Source organism: Tamandua tetradactyla, chromosome 15 (genome assembly GCF_023851605.1).
Source record: "Tamandua tetradactyla isolate mTamTet1 chromosome 15, mTamTet1.pri, whole genome shotgun sequence".
In the NCBI taxonomy this organism is placed as follows: domain Eukaryota; kingdom Metazoa; phylum Chordata; class Mammalia; order Pilosa; family Myrmecophagidae; genus Tamandua; species Tamandua tetradactyla.
The window spans coordinates 80,670,431-80,686,848 of record NC_135341.1 but is presented as its reverse complement, the minus strand read 5'-3'; the positions used below and the strand labels follow the sequence as shown (position 1 = coordinate 80,686,848).

Sequence of the window (16,418 nt, the reverse complement as noted above, 5' to 3'; positions counted from 1 at the left end):
TTGCCAAGGTTTACCTCATATACTTTGGAGTGCCTTGATTCGGAGCGTAAACATTTATGATTGTTATTACTGATTCATGTATTGTCCCTTTTATTAATATGTGGTGTCCTTTGTCTCTTACAATGTCTTAACATTTAAAATGTTTTCCCCTTAGAGAAAAATATAGCTGCTTGTGCTTTCTTTTGTTTACAGCTTGCATGGAACATCTTTTTCCATCCTTTCATTTTCTATCTATTTGTGTCCTTTGTTCTAAGATGCATCTCTTATAAAGAGTATATAGATGGATCATATTTCTTAATCCATTCTGGCAATCTGTAGCTTTTAATTGTGAGTTTAATCTGTAAATGTTCAAAATTATTACTGTAAATGCAGCTCTTGAATGTATCAACTTACCCTCTTGGTTTTATTTGTCAGATCAAATATTTTTCCCTCTTTTTACCCTTTAAATTGCTGTATTGGTAGTCTTCAATTCTGTGCCCTTTCCCTCTCCTGTTTTTTTTTTTTGACAGGGCTTTCTTTAGTATTTCTTGTAGTGCAGGTCTCTTGTTGACTAATTCGCTCAGTCTTTGTTTGTCTTTGAAGATTTTACTCTCTCCCTCAATTTTGATGGACAACTTGGCTAAAGAAAGAATTCTTGGCTGGAAGCTTTTCTCATTCAGGATCTTAAATATATCATACTACTCCCTTCTTACATTTATGGTACCTGCTGAGTAGTCCAAACTCAGTCTTAGGTGATTTCCCTTGCGTTCTAGTTTGCTAGATGTCAGAATGTGATATACCAGAAACAGAACGGCTTTCAAAAGGGAGTTTATTAAAGTTGCAAGTTTACATTTCTAAAGCCATGAAATTGTCCAGATTAAAGCAAGACTATAGAAATGTCCAATCTAAGGCATCCATGGAAAGATATCTTGGTTCAAGAAAGTTGTGACAATCAGGGTTTCTCTCTCTACTGGAAAGGCACACGGCAAAATTGGCTCGGTGATGTGTGCTATAGCTTTCTTTCCAGGCTTCTTGTTTCATGAAGCTCTCCCGGGGACATTTTCTCTCTTTATTTCCAAAAGTTTCTGGCTGCATGGACTCTTGTGGTTCTTGTGGCTCTTTCCAAAATATTTTCTCTTTTAAAGGATTCCAATAAACTAAAGACCCAACTTGAATGGACAGAGTCACATCTCCCTCTAATGAAAAGCTAATAATCATGATTGGGCACACCACATCTCTGGAGATAATCTAATAAAATTTCCAACCTGTGGTGCTGAATAGTGATTAAAAGAAAAGACTGCCTCCACAAGGTGAATCAGGATTAAATCTTGACTTTTCTAGGGCATACAATCCTTTCAAACTGACATACCTTGTATGTAGTAGATTGCTTTTCTCATGCTTTCAAGGCTTTCTCTTTCTCTTTACCACTTGACATTTTGATAGGTGTATGTCTTGGAGTATGCTTATTTGAATTTATTCTGTTTGCTGTTTGTTGGGCCTCTTTGATTTGTGTTTATGTTTATATAAATAAGGGTTGGGTTTTTTTTCTAGAAACTTCTCATTTTTTTCTTTATCTTCAACTAACCATCCCAACCATTTGCACTACTTTTCTCCTCAGACACCAGTGATTAAAATATTTGTGTGCCTCTTCTAGACCAGTGATTCTTAAAATATTTGTGTGCCTCTTCTAGACCATCATTTTCCTAAGATCCAATTCCATTTTTTCCATCTTTCATGCTATTTGTTCTTTTTTGCACTCTAGTTTAGTTGTTATTCTGTTTTCATGCTCATTTATTCTTCCTTCTGTTTCTTTGAATGTATTGTATGTCTTCAGTATGTTTCTAATTTGGTCTCCTGTATCCTTCATCTCTGTTACATATGCTGTTTTTCTATTTACTCTTTTGAATTCTTCTTTATGCTCTTCTTGTGTTTTCCTGATATCCGTTATTTTTAAAATAATTATCCTTGAGTAATTGTTCCATATTCTGTGTCCCTTCCAGTGTTGTGATTTGGTTGTTTGTGCTTGGATCTTTATGTGCTTTGTGATATTCTGTTGTGTTTGGGGTATTTAATCATCTTAATAATGCTAGTTGGTTTCCTTCACGCATCTGAAGTTTTATATTTACTTTATTTTATCTTGAAGGTTCCCTTTTGCACTTGGTTTGTGCAATAATTATAATAATTGGTTTGTCAGTAATTCCCTTCCAAAGCAAGGCCCATATCTCATAGGGGGTATAGTTCTACTTGAGAGTCTGTTAAAAGTTAGGCAGGGATTCTCAGGTAGTCAGTGGCAGAATTCCCGCCTGCCATGGAGAAGACTGGGGTTTGATTCTTGGCCTATGAACCCAAAATAATAATAATCATAACACAAAAGCAACAGAATAAAAATTAAAAATAAAAAAAACATAGACACTTCAACAGTTGTAAGCCCCAAGATTAGGAGATATCCCAAGACATATTGGGAATGAACTCAGAGTGGTGCACAGAGTAGGGAGGAAAAAAAAGAAAAGATAAAGCAGTAAAATGTAATGTAGAAAAAATATGTTAAAAAATGCCCAGGTAGATAGGGAGTTTCCCAGTCTGCACTTACTGCTTTTTCCCAGCAGATTATACTCCTGAGGTGCCTTCTCCCCTCCGGCCCAACCCTCTTTGAGTGCATTGCCCAGCTGGGAAGATGGCATGTGTGGCACAGGGGCAGGGCTACTTCTTGTTCATGGGACAGGGAGCCAATCCATAGTGTCCAGTGGGTCTGCTGCTTACAATGCCTACCCCTCTTTGTGGTTTTGATTTGCAGTTTTTTAATGGTTAATTATGTTGTACATATGTATTTGCCTTTTCAAATGTATTTTGGCATTTTGTCTATCTTGTTTGATGAAATGTTTTTAAGTCTTAAGCCGATTTTACAATTATTTCTTTTTATTGTTGAGTTGTAGGATTTTTAATTTATTCTGGATATTAAACTCTTATCACATGTATCCTCCCAAATAGTTTCTCCTGTATGTTGTCCTGTTACTTTAATGATGAAGGCCCTTACACAAAAATTTTTCATTTTCATTAAGTCCCATTTGTCTATTATTTTCTTCTGTTGCTCATAGTTTAGGCACAGAGTCTGAGAAATCATTGTTTAACCCAAGATTCCAAAGATGCTTCCCAGTGTTTTCTTGTAAGAGTTTTTTGGTTTGTTTTCTTATATATAGGTCTTTGATTCCCCCCCCCCCCCGCCCCCCTTTTTTTTTAGCATGAGCAGGCTCCAGGAATAGAACCCGGGTCTCTGGCATGGCAGGCGAGAGCTCTGCCTGCTGAGCCACTGTGACCTGCCCCTTTGATCCTTTTAAGTTAACGTTTATGATATAAGCAATGGTTCCACTTTATTTTATGGCATGTGGATATTCACTTTTCCTAGCAACACTTGTTAAAGAGATTATTTTTGGCCTATTGACCGGACTTGATTCCTTGTGAAAAATTAATTAGCCATGGATATGAGGGTTTATCTCTGAACTCCATTGGTCTGTATATCTGTCTTTGCACCAGTACAAAGCTGATTTGATTACTGTAGCTTTGTAATATTTTTGAAATCAGGAAGTGTGGCTCCTTCATGTTTTCTCTGCTTATTCAAGATGGCTTTGGCAATTTGGAAACTCTTACTCTCCATATTAAAATTTTTTTGTAATGCAATTTTATTGAGATGCATTTACACATTGTCTAATCCATCCAAAGTATGCAGTCAGTGACTCACATTATCATCATATAGTTGGACATTCGTCCTTATAAGTTTGATGGTTGGCTTTTCCATTTCTGCAAAGATGGATGTTGTAAGTTCAGTTGAGGTTGTGATGAATTTTTAAATTGCTTTGGATGGAACTGACTTCTGTTGTATTTAGTTTTTCAGTCCATGGACATGGATAGCGTTCCATTTATTCTTATTTAAGAATATTTTTTTCTGGGTAGGTACTTCATTCAAAACATGCTTTTACCTATTTGATTAATTAGAGTTGCTCTGAAGTCAGTAGTGATTCTTTATACTATTAAAAGATATTATTCAACAACTATTTTAATATTTCTACAACATAGCTAATCAAGTGAAACTATGAATCACAAGGAGTTTTGTAAACAATGACGTTTATAGCCACAATTTTATAGGTGTGGTAAGTAAACCAGTAGCCAATCCTTAATAAAATACAAGACTTTCCATCATGCATAGTTTACAGGCTCCTTAAGAGGATATGTCTTTAGAGGCTAGATGTTCAGGAAAGATTCAACAAACAATTAAATGTTCTTACTACTAAAAGGATATAAAGGTTATTACTAATGAATTTGATAAGGTTGCATTTTTCATGCAATGTTTATTCCACTTCCACTTTAAGTATAAATATATTTTATTGCCAAGTGACTAAATAGCCAACTGATTAAGCATTTATATGAAAAGATTTGCTTTCAGTTAATTTTTGTCTTCACTTTTAGCAGTATTTTGTATATAATCTCTATATATGTTCAGTTAAATTTATTCCTCTGTATATGGTTCTTTATTTGGTATTTTAAATGGATGTTTTTCTTAATTTCCTCTTAAATTTGCATATTATTAGTGTATGGAAACATTAATGTTTTTTTGGGCGTTGCTTTTGTACCATCCCACTTTGCTGAATTTATGTATTTTAGGAATTCTGTTACGGATTTTTCATGACTTTCTGTATAGATGATCATGTTATATGCAACAAAGGAAGGTTTTACTCATTCCTTTCCAGTTTGAATGTCTTTTATTTCTCTTTCTTGCCTGCTTGATTTGGCTAGTACTTCCAGTGCAATGTTGAATAACAGTGGTGACACTGGGCATTGTTCTTGACTTTAGAGGGAAAGTTTTCAGTTTTCACCATTGAGTTTGATGTTAGATGTGGATTTTTCATATATACCCATTAACATATTGATGTTGTCATCTATTCCTAGTTATAAATGATTTTATTAAGAAAGGGCGAAGTTGGATTTTGTCAAATCCCCCCTTTATTTTTTTACATCAATTTAGTTACATTTTTTCCCTGCTTAGTCTATTAAGTGAATGTGTTACATTAATTGATTTTCCTCTGTTGAACTGCTTGTGCATGCGTAGAATAAATTCCACAGGATCATGGTGCATAATTTTTTAGTGTGCTGTTAGATTTGGATTGCTAGTATTTTGTTGAAGATTTTTGCATCATATTCATAAAGGCAATTGATCGGTAATTTTCTTGTGGTATTTTTTTTTTTTTTTTAATAGATTCCCCTTTTATTTATTTATTTATTTATTTTTTTACATGGGCAGGCACCGGGAATCGAACCCCAGTCCTCGGGCTTGGCAGGCAAGCATTCTTACCTGCTGAGCCACCGTGGCCTGCCCTCTTGTGGTATTTTTATCCTACTTGGCTATGAGTATGATGTTGGCCTCATTAATTAGGGATTATTCCTTCTTCAATTTTTGGAAGAGTTTGAGCAGGATTGGTGTTAATTCATCTTGAAATATTCATTAAAATTCTGTAGCCATCAATCACTTGTGTTTGTTCAAAGATATTTGATTATTGATTTAAGTTTTTTACTTGCATTGGTCTGTTGAGATTTACTTTTTCTTGAGGCAGTGTAGTTTGTTTCTCAATATCAGTCCATTTCATCTACGCTATCTAATTTGTTGGCATATATTTGTTCATAGTGTCCTCTTATGGGCTTCCCTTGTATGTGATGGATTGCTTTTCTCTTGCTGCTTTCAAGATTCTCTGTTTCTCTTTGACCTCTGACATTCTGATTAGTAAATGTCTTGGAGTACGTCTGTTTGGATCTATTCTCTTTGGGGTGCGCTGCATTTCTTGGATCTGTAATTTTAAGTCTTTCATAATAGTTGGGAAATTTTCAGTGATAATTTCCTCCATTAGTTTTTCTCCTCCTTTTCCTTTCTCTTCTCCTTCTGGGACAGCCACAACACGTATATTCTTGCGCTTCGTATTGTTATTCAATTCCCTGAGTCTCTGCTCATATATTTCCAGTTTTTTTCCCTGTATTTTCTTTTGTTTATTGGATTTCAGATGTTCCGTCCTCCAGTTTACTTATCCTGTCTTCTCCCTCTTGAAATCTAACATTGTAGGTTTCCATTGTTTTTTTCATCTCTTCTACTGTATCTTTCATTCCCATAAGTTCTGTGATTTGTTTTTTTCAGACTTTCGATTTCTTCTTTTTGCCCATTCCTTGCCTTCTTTTTTTTTTTTTTGCAAGGTTTAAAAATACATTTTATTTTAATATTTTTATTGTAAAAATTTAACATACAAATGTACAAACGTTCTTGACATATAAACATTCCATGCATGCTGTACAATCAGTGGCTCATAATATATCACATAGTTGTGTATTCATCACCATAATCATTTTTTTGAACATTTGCATCATTGATTTCCTACCACTTTTTTTATTAATTAACGTAAATAAAGAAATTAACCCAACATTTAGAAATCACACCACTCTACACATGCAATCAGCAATTCTCAACATCATCACATAGATGTATGATCATCGTTTCTTAGTACATTTGCATCGGTTTAGAAGAACTAGCAACACAACAGAAAAAGATATAGAGTGTTAATATAGAGAAAAGAAATAAAAGTAATAATAATAGTAAAACAAACAAACAAACAAAAAAAACCTATAGCTCAGATGCAGTTTCATTCAGTGTTTTAACATGATTACTTTACAATTAGGTATTATTGTGCTGTCCATTTTTGAGTTTTTCTATCTAGTCCTGTTGCACAGTCTGTATCCCTTCAGCTCCAATTACCCATTATCTTACCCTGTTTCAAATTCCTGCTGGACTCTGTTACCAATGACATATTCCAAGTTTATTCTCGAATGTCCGTTCACATCAGTGGGACCATACAGTATTTGTCCTTTAGTTTTTGGCTGGACTCATTCAGCATAATGTTCTCTAGGTCCATCCGTGTTATTACATGCTTCATAAGTTTATCCTGTCTTAAAGCTGCATAATATTCCATCGTATGTGTATACCACAGTCTGTTTAGCCACTCTTCTGTTGATGGACATTTTGGCTGTTTCCATCTCTTTGCAATTGTAAATAACGCTGCTATAAACATTGGTGTGCAAATGGCCGTTTGTGTCTTTGCCCTTAAGTCCTTTGAGTAGATACCCAGCAGTGGTATTGCTGGGTCATATGGCAATTCTATATTCAGCTTTTTGAGGAACCGCCAAACTGCCTTCCACAGTGGTTGCACCATTTGACATTCCCACCAACAGTGGATAAGTGTGCCTCTTTCTCCGCATCCTCTCCAGCACTTGTCGTTTTCTGTTCTGTTGATAATGGCCATTCTGGTGGGTGTGAGATGATATCTCATTGTGGTTTTGATTTGCATTTCTCTAATGGCCAGGGACATTGAGCATCTCTTCATGTGCCTTTTGGCCATTTGTGTTTCCTCTTCTGGTAGGTGTCTGTTCAAGTCTTTTTCCCATTTTGTAATTGGGTTGGCTGTCTTTTTGTTGTTGAGTTGAACAATCTCTTTATAAATTCTGGATACTAGACCTTTATCTGATATGTCATTTCCAAATATTATCTCCCATTGTGTAGGCTGTCTTTCTACTTTCTTGATGAAGTTCTTTGATGTACAAAAGTGTTTAATTTTGAGGAGCTCCCATTTATTTATTTCCTTCTTCAGTGCTCTTGCTTTAGGTTTAAGGTCCATAAAACTGCCTCCAATTGGAAGTTTCATAAGATATGTCCCTACATTTTCCTCTGTTTTATAGTCTTAGACCTAATGTTTAGATCTTTGATCCATTTTGAGTTAACTTTAGTATAAGGTGTGAGATATGGGTCTTCTTTCATTCTTTTGCATATGAATATCCAGCTCTCTAGGCACCATTTATTGAAGAGACTGTTCTGTCCCAGGTGAGTTGGCTTGACTGCCTTATCAAAGATGAAATGTCCATAGATGAGAGGGTCTATATCTGAGCAGTCTATTCGATTCCATTGGTCGACATATCTATCTTTATGCCAATACCATGCTGTTTTGACCACTGTGGCTTCATAATATGCCTTAAAGTCAGGCAGCGCAAGATCTCCAGCTTCGTTTTTTTTTCCTCAAGGTGTTTTTAGCAATTCGGGGAACACTGTCCTTCCAGATAAATTTGCTTATTGGTTTTTCTATTTCTGAAAAATAAGTTGTTGGGATTTTGATTGGTATTGCATTGAATCTGTAGATCAATTTAGGTAGGATTGACATCTTAACTATATTTAGTCTTCCAATCCATGAACACAGTATGCCCTTCCATCTATTTAGGTCTTCTGTGATTTCTTTTACCAGTTTTTTGTAGTTTTCTTTATATAGGTTTTTTGTCTCTATAGTTAAATTTATTCCTAGGTATTTTATTCTTTTAGTTGCAATTATAAATGGATTTCGTTTCTTGATTTCCCCCTCAGCTTGTTCATTGCTCATGTATAGAAATGCTACAGATCTTTGAATGTTGATCTTGTAACCTGCTACTTTGCTGTACTCATTTATTAGCTCTAGTAGTTTTGTTGTGGATTTTTGCGGGTTTTCGATGTGTAGTATCATATCGTGTGCAAACAATGATAGTTTTACTTCTTCCTTTCCAATTTTGATGCCTTGTATTTCTTTTTCTTGTCTAATTGCTCTGGCTAGAACCTCCAACACAATGTTGAATAATGGTGCTGATAGTGGACATCCTTGTCTTGTTCCTGATCTTAGGGGGAAAGTTTTCAATTTTTCCCCATTGAGGATGATATTAGCTGTGGGTTTTTCATATATTCCCTCTATCATTTTAAGGAAGTTCCCTTGTATTCCTATCTTTTGAAGTGTTTTCAACAGGAAAGGATGTTGAATCTTGTCAGATGCCTTCTCTGCATCAATTGAGATAATCATGTGATTTTTCTGCTTTGATTTGTTGATATGGTGTATTACATTAATTGATTTTCTTATGTTGAACCATCCTTGTATACCTGGGATGAATCCTACTTGGTCATGATGTATAATTCTTTTAATGTGTTGTTGGATACGATTTGCTAGAATTTTATTGAGGATTTTTGCATCTATATTCATTAGAGAGATTGGCCTGTAGTTTTCTTTTTTTGTAATGTCTTTGCCTGGTTTTGGTATGAGGGTGATATTGGCTTCATAGAATGAATTAGGTAGTTTTCCCTCCACTTCGATTTTTTTGAAGAGTTGAGGAGAGTTGGTACTAATACTTTCTGGAATGTTTGATAGAATTCAGATGTGAAGCCATCTGGTCCTGGACTTCTCTTTTTAGGAAGCTTTTGAATGACTAATTCAATTTCTTTACTTGTGATTGGTTTGTTGAGGTCATCTATGTCTTCTTGAGTCAAAGTTGGTTGTTCATGTCTTTCCAGGAACCCGTCCATTTCATCTAAATTGTTGTATTTATTAGCGTAAAGTTGTTCATAGTATCCTGTTATTACCTCCTTTATTTCTGTGAGGTCAGTAGTTATGTCTCCTCTTCCATTTCTGATCTTATTTATTTGCATCCTCTCTCTTCTTCTTTTTGTCAATCTTGCTAAGGGCCCATCAATCTTATTGATTTTCTCATAGAACCAACTTCTGGCCTTATTGATTTTCTCTATTGTTTTCATGTTTTCAATTTCATTTATTTCTGCTCTAATCTTTGTTATTTCTTTCCTTTCGCTTGCTTTGGGATTAGTTTGCTGTTCTTTCTCCAGTTCTTCCAAGTGGATAGTTAATTCCTGCATTTTTGCCTTTTCTTCTTTTCTGATAAAGGCATTTAGGGCAATAAATTTCCCTCTTATCACCGCCTTTGCTATGTCCCATAAGTTTTGATATGTTGTGTTTTCATTTTCATTCGCCTCGAGGTATTTAATAATTTCTCTTGCAATTTCTTCTTTGACCCACTTGTTGTTTAAGAGTGTGTTGTTGAGCCTCCACGTATTTGTGAATTTTCTGGCACTCCCCCTATTGTTTTATTCCAACTTCATTCCTTTATGATCCGAGAAAGTGTTGTGTATGATTTCAATCTTTTTAAATTTGTTAAGACTTGCTTTGTGACCCAGCATATGGTCTATCTTTGAGAATGATCCATGAGCACTTGAGAAAAAGGTGTATCCTGCTGTTGTGGGATGTAATGTCCTATAAATGTCTGTTAAGTTTAGCTCATTTATAGTAATATTCAGATTCTCTATTTCTTTATTGATCCTCTGTCTAGATGTTCTGTCCATTGATGAGAGTGGTGAATTGAAGTCTCCAACTATTATGGTATATGAGTCTATTTCCCTTTTCAGTGTTTGCAGTGTATTCCTCACGTATTTTGGGGCATTCTGGTTCGGTGCATAAATATTTATGATTGTTATGTCTTCTTGTTTAATTGTTCCTTTTATTAGTATATAGTGTGCTTCTTTGTCTCTTTTAACTATTTTACATTTGAAGTCTAATTTGTTGGATGTTAGTATAGCTTCTCCTGCTCTTTTCTGGTTGTTATTTGCATGAAATATCTTTTCCCAACCTTTCACTTTCAACCTATGTTTATCTTTGGGTCTAAGATGTGTTTCCTGTAGACAGCAAATAGAAGGATCCTGTTTTTTAATCCATTCTGCCAGTCTATGTCTTTTGATTGGGGAATTCAGTCCATTAACATTTAGAGTTATTACTGTTTGGATAATATTTTCCTCTACCATTTTGCCTTTTGTGTTATATATATCATATCTGACTTTCCTTCTTTCTACACTCTTCTCCATACCTCTCTCTTCTGTCTTTTCGGTTCTGACTCTAGTGCTCCCTTTAGTATTTCTTGTAGAGCTGGTCTCTTGGTCACAAATTCTCCCAGTGACTTTTTGTCTGAGAATGTTTTAATTTCTCCCTCATTTTTGAAGGGTAATTTTGCTGGATATAGGAGTCTTGGTTGGCAGTTTTTCTCTTTTAGTAATTTAAATATATCATCCCACCGTCTTCTAGCTTCCATGGTTTCTGCTGAGAAATCTACACATAGTCTTATTGGGTTTCCCTTGTATGTGATGGATTGTTTTTGTCTTGCTACTTTCAAGATCCTCTCTTTCTCTTTGACCTCTGACATTCTAACTAGTAAGTGTCTTGGAGAACGCCTATTTGGGTCTAATCTCTTTGGGGTGCGCTGCACTTCTTGGATCTGTAATTTTAGGTCTTTCATAAGAGTTGGGAAATTTTCAGTGATAATTTCTTCCATTAGTTTTTCTCCTCCTTTTCCCTTCTCTTCTCCTTCTGGGACACCCACAACACGTATATTTGTGCGGTTCATATTGTCCTTGAGTTCCCTGATACCCTGTTCAAATTTTTCCATTCTTTTCCTGATAATTTCTGTTTCTTTTTGGAATTCAGATGTTCCATCCTCCAAATCACTAATTCTATCTTCTGTCTCTTTAAATCTATCATTGTAGGTATCCATTGTTTTTTCCATCTTTTCTACTTTATCCTTCACTTCCATAAGCTCTGTGATTTCTTTTTTCAGTTTTTCTATTTCTTCTTTTTGTTCAGCCCATGTCTTCTTCATGTCCTCCGTCAATTTATTGTTTTCGTTTTTGAAGAGGTTTTCCATTTTTGTTCGTATATTCAGCATTAATTGTTTCAGCTCCTGTATCTCATTTGAACTATTGGTTTGTTCCTTTGACTGGGCCATATTTTCAATTTTCTGAGCGTGATCCGTTATCTTCTGCTGGCATCTGGGCCTTTAGTCAGATTTCCCTGGGTGTTGGACCCAACAGGTTGAAAGATTTTTCTGTGAAATCTCTGGGTTCTGTTTTTCTTATCCTTCCCAGTAGGTGGCGCTCGTGGCACACGTTTGTCTGCGGGTTCCACCAGTAAAAGGTGGCGTGGGTCCTTTAACTTTGGAAAACTTTCACCGTGGGGGAGGTTCACCAGCCGAAGCGGTTTGGAAGAGTGCCAGCCTGCCCTGGGGTCTGAACGCGGGGAGTGTCGCTGGCCTCCGCAGCCCGGGATAGTGCACCGATCCCAGCCAGACCGGGGAGTCACGTGTTTGGAAGGGACCCCCCCCGGTCACCGTTCTCCGTGGTTTGGGGATTTTCGTGCCAACTCTCTCAGTTGGTCCGGGGGGCCTCGCGTAGTGGGGGCGCCAGCCCCCGTGGCCCGAGCGGACTGCCTGCCCAATTCTGCCAGCTGGCCTGGGAAGGAGGAAGGGAGGGACTCCGGCCGCTTGCTGTATCGCCCGGGAAAGCCCGTGCCCCTCGGCGATCTCACCGGAGCTGGTTCTCTCAGACAGTCAGCCGTTCCAGGATGGGTTACGCCGTGCCTTTGATCTCCGTCGTGGCTCTGGGAGCTGCTCTGTATCGTTTCCACTCCCCCAGTAGCTGTTCTGGAGGAGGAAAGGTGAGGGTGGCAAAGTTGTCGAGACCGGTGGCGGAGGAGCCGGTGAAGGCGGAAGAGGGTCCGGTGGTGGTTGGAGAGCTGCCGGAGCAGGAGGAGAAAGGGAAGGATAAGATGGCGGATGGAGCGCCGCCGGAGCAGAAGGGAAAAGAGCAGGGCAAGATGGCGGCGGGAGCTCCGCCGGAGCAGAAGGGAGAAGAGGAGGGCTGGCTGGCAGGGGGAGCGCCGCCGGAGCCGAAGGGGCAAGAGGAGGGCTGGCTGGCGGCGGGAGCGCCGCCGGAGTAGAAGGGGGGAAGAGGAGGGCTGGCTGGCGGCGGGAGCGCCGCGGGCGGAGAAGGTGGAAGAGGAGGGCTGGCTGGCAGTGGGAGCGCCGCGGGTGGAGAACGGGGAAGAGGAGGGCTGGCTGGCGTCGGGGAGGCCACGGGCCGAGAAAGAACTCCTTGCCTTCTTTATATCCTCCGTCAATTCATTGATTTGGTTTTTGATGAAGTTTTCCATGTCTGTTCGTATATTCTGAATTAGTTGTTTCAGCTCCTGTATCTCATTTGAATTGTTGGTTTGTTCCTTTGGGCCCTATATTCAATTTTTGTAGTGTGATTTGTTATTTTTTGCTGGCATCTAGGCATTTAACTACCTTAATTAGTTTATTCTGGAGATTGCTTTCACTTCTTTTACCTAGGGTTTTCTTGCTGGATGAATTTGTTGTTTTTCTCTTCTTTGACATTCATTTCAGCTTTTTCTGGACCACTAGCTTTTTTGTTTAACAGAGGAGGATTTTTCAGTTCTTGTTTTTTTGTTTCTTGTCCTGCCTGTATGGTGCCTTTCCCCCCCACCCTTAGGAGGGTCTACTTAGGTATGATAAACCCCAGCTGGATTTTCCCAGACCAAACTGGCCTCCTGTCAGGAGGAAAGAGTCACCTGTGTCAGTTTTCCCTGATGGTGAGACCCAGCAGGTTGAAACACTTTCCTGTGAAGTGTTTGGACTCTGCTTTTCTTATCCTGCCTACTATGAGGCACTTGTCTGCCTGCAGGTCCCACCAGCATAAGATGTACCTTTAACTTTGGCATAACTTAGGCAGACTCTCCCTGCTGGGGGCGTGGTGGAGACAGATGAGAGGTTGTAGACTGGTTTTAATGGCTTCATATTACCAAGCCCTGGTGTCTGAATTCCTTAAGGTAGGGATTCCACCTAAGTTGGGCTTCACCCCTCCCCTGGTGAAGGCACAGGCTCCAGACAGGACCTCAAATAAGCTTGCTTCTGCCTATGCCTGGGGCAGTTGAAGCCTGAGAAGCCCTGCCGCTGTATCCAAAGGCAGTCAAGACTTTGTAGAAACACAGCCACAGAAACCTCTGTTTCTTTTTTTTTTTTCTTTTCCCGTCAGACCTGCCCCCTTGTCGCCGTGGCAAAAATGAGTGACCTCCACTTTGACCAGGTTCACCTGAGCGGGGGGCCCATTTTTAATTGTCAGAATTTGTTAATTAATTCCACAGTTGGTGTTTGGTTTTCCTCAGCCCCTGCTGCTGGTAAAGTCTTTTTCCTTTCCCCTCTGGGAAGCAGCCTATGGGAGAAGGGCACTGGCCACCACGTCTTGGGGAACTCATGGTTCTGGGGGGGGCGGCTCGCATCTGGTCCAGCTGGTCTAGTCTGGGGTACGCTGTGTGTCCGGTCACTGATTTGTTCCCAGGAGCTGTTCTGTACTGTTCCTGGTTATTTAGTAGTAGTTCTGGAAAACGAACTAAATCATGCACCTTGCTAAGTCGCCATCCTGGCACCTCTCCCCATAGTATTCTCTTAAAATTGTTTTTATTACGGAGTTTTTGTTAATCATGTTTCCCCCTTCTGTTTCTGATTTTAGGCATTTGCATCTTTTTTCCCCCTTTATCAGTGTAGCTAAAAATTTGTCAATTTTATTAGTCTTTTGAAAGGATCTAATTTTCATTTCTTGATTCTGTCTTTTTTTAATTATTTGTTTCATTTGTCTGCTCTATTCGTTGCTATTTCTCCTTTCTGTTTACTTTGGCTGTTTTAGAACTTTGATGTTTGAGGTTACATGTCTGATTTGAGATCTTTCTTCCTTTCTAATATAAGTATTTAGAGTATCAATTTTCCTCTTAGCACTTTCTCAATTTTCCTTGTGACTTTTTTCTTTTATCTATCGGTTATTTAACAACATTTTGTTTAAATGAATGTGCCAGTTTGAATCTGGTATACCCCAGAAAAGTCATGTCCTTTAATCCTCATTCAATATTTCTGGATGGGAGCTTTTTGATTATCATGGAGATGTGACCCACCTAGTAGTGTGTGGTAACTTTTGATTAGATGGTTTGAGATGTGCCTCTCCCCATTCAAGATGCTTCCTGGACCCTTCAAGAGGGAACATTTTGGAAAAAGCTTTAGAGCCACGAGAACCTATGCAGCCCAAGGCCTTTAGAAATGAAGAAGGAAAATTCCCCCGGGAGAACTTCATGAAAGAAGAAACCAGGAGAGAAACCTAGCAGACTTCAGTGGAGAGAGAAATCCTGAGCATCATCACCCTTCCTTGAGTGAAGGTAACTTAATTTGGACATTGTCATGGCCTTGTGTTAATTTGGATATTTACTTGGCCTTAGAATTGTAAACTCGCAACTTAATAAATTCCCCCCTTTAAAAGACATTCTGTTTCTGGTATATCTCTGGCAGCTTGCAAGCTAGAACAATGAATTTTCCGTTTTTTTACTCTGTTATTAATTTCTGTATTCATTCCATTGTAGTCAGGGATGATACATTTTGTGATTTCAGTATGTTAGAATTTATTGAGCCTTATTTTGTAGACTTAGATGCCCTATCCTGGGGAATGATCTGTGTTCAGTTGAAACAAATATGTATTCAGCTGCTGTTTGGTGATATGTTCTATATATATCTGTTGGTATTAATTGGTTTATAGTATTGCTCAAGTCTTCTCTTTCCTTACTGATCTTGTGTCTAGATTTTGTAATCATGATTGAACATATATTGACATCTATTAGATGTCAGACTCATCTATTTCCTTCTTCAAATTTGTTAATATTTTCTTCATATATTTTGGGGCTCTGCCATAGATGCATATATATTTAAAATTTTCTTCTTCAGTTTGACCCCTTATTAGTATATAATGTTTCTTTTTTCCTCATAACAATTTTTGACTTAAAGCCTATTTTACCTTCTATTACCCTTATTAGCTAGGGTTCTCTAGAGAAACAGAATCAGCTTTTATATCAACGTATATAAATTTTATCTGTAGATACTAAATTTATAAAAATGTGTCACATAACCGTTGGAATGTAGAGTCCAAAATCCTTGGGGCAGGCTGTGAAGCTGACGACTCCAATGAATGGTCTGGCTGAGCTCCACAGGAGAGGCTCGCTGGCTGAAGCAGGAAGAAAAGACTGTCTCTTCTGAATCCTCCTTAAAAGACTCTCAGTGATTAGATTAAATATCACTCATTACAGAAGACACGGCACCTTGGCAGATTACAAATGATAGTTAGCTGTGGATGCAGTCGACGTGATCATGATTTAATTCTATGAAATGTCCTCATAGCAACAGACAGGCTGGTTCCTCATAGCAACAGACAGGCCGGCACCTGCCCAACTGCACAAATGGGCACCACCATCTGATCATGCTGATAAATGAACCTGACCATGACACTACCTCAGCTTTCTTTTGCTTGCTATTTGTATGGTATATCTATATATTTTTCCATTCATTGAAAGTTGTGTTTTTGAATATAAGATACATCTCTTGTATACAGTATACAGTATATAGTTGGGTCATGATTTAAGAAATATCTATTCTGCTGGTATCAGCCTTTAACTGAAAGGTGTAACGCAGTTATATTTAAAATTATTACTGATAATAAAGACTTCCTTCTGCCATTTTGCTACTTGGTCTTTACAAGTCTTTTTCCTTTTTGTCCTTTTATTTTCCTGTTGATGCCTACTTTCATATTTAAATTTTTGTGGTGTATCATTTTTATTCTCATTTCTTTATGTGTATATCTTCATATTTTTTTCTTTGTTTTCATGGAACTAATATTTACCATCTTAAATCTATAACAATCA

The 16,418-nt window shown here is 37.9% G+C and overlaps 1 protein-coding gene across 6 annotated transcripts in view; it reads left to right on the top strand.

Annotated features, from left to right (window-relative positions):
- The window catches only part of STAG1 (STAG1 cohesin complex component), a 496,328-nt gene that overhangs the window by 62,385 nt on the left and 417,525 nt on the right, over nucleotides 1-16,418 (top strand). For 4 of the 6 annotated variants that reach the window (XM_077130200.1, XM_077130204.1, XM_077130203.1 and 1 more), the window contains one exon: nucleotides 14,690-14,888. The exons of the other annotated variants lie outside the window; for them this stretch is intronic. The gene's annotated coding sequence lies outside the window, so the exon portion shown is untranslated. Of the gene's footprint in view, nucleotides 1-14,689; nucleotides 14,889-16,418 lie in introns of those variants that run through there. 6 annotated transcript variants of the gene reach the window in all.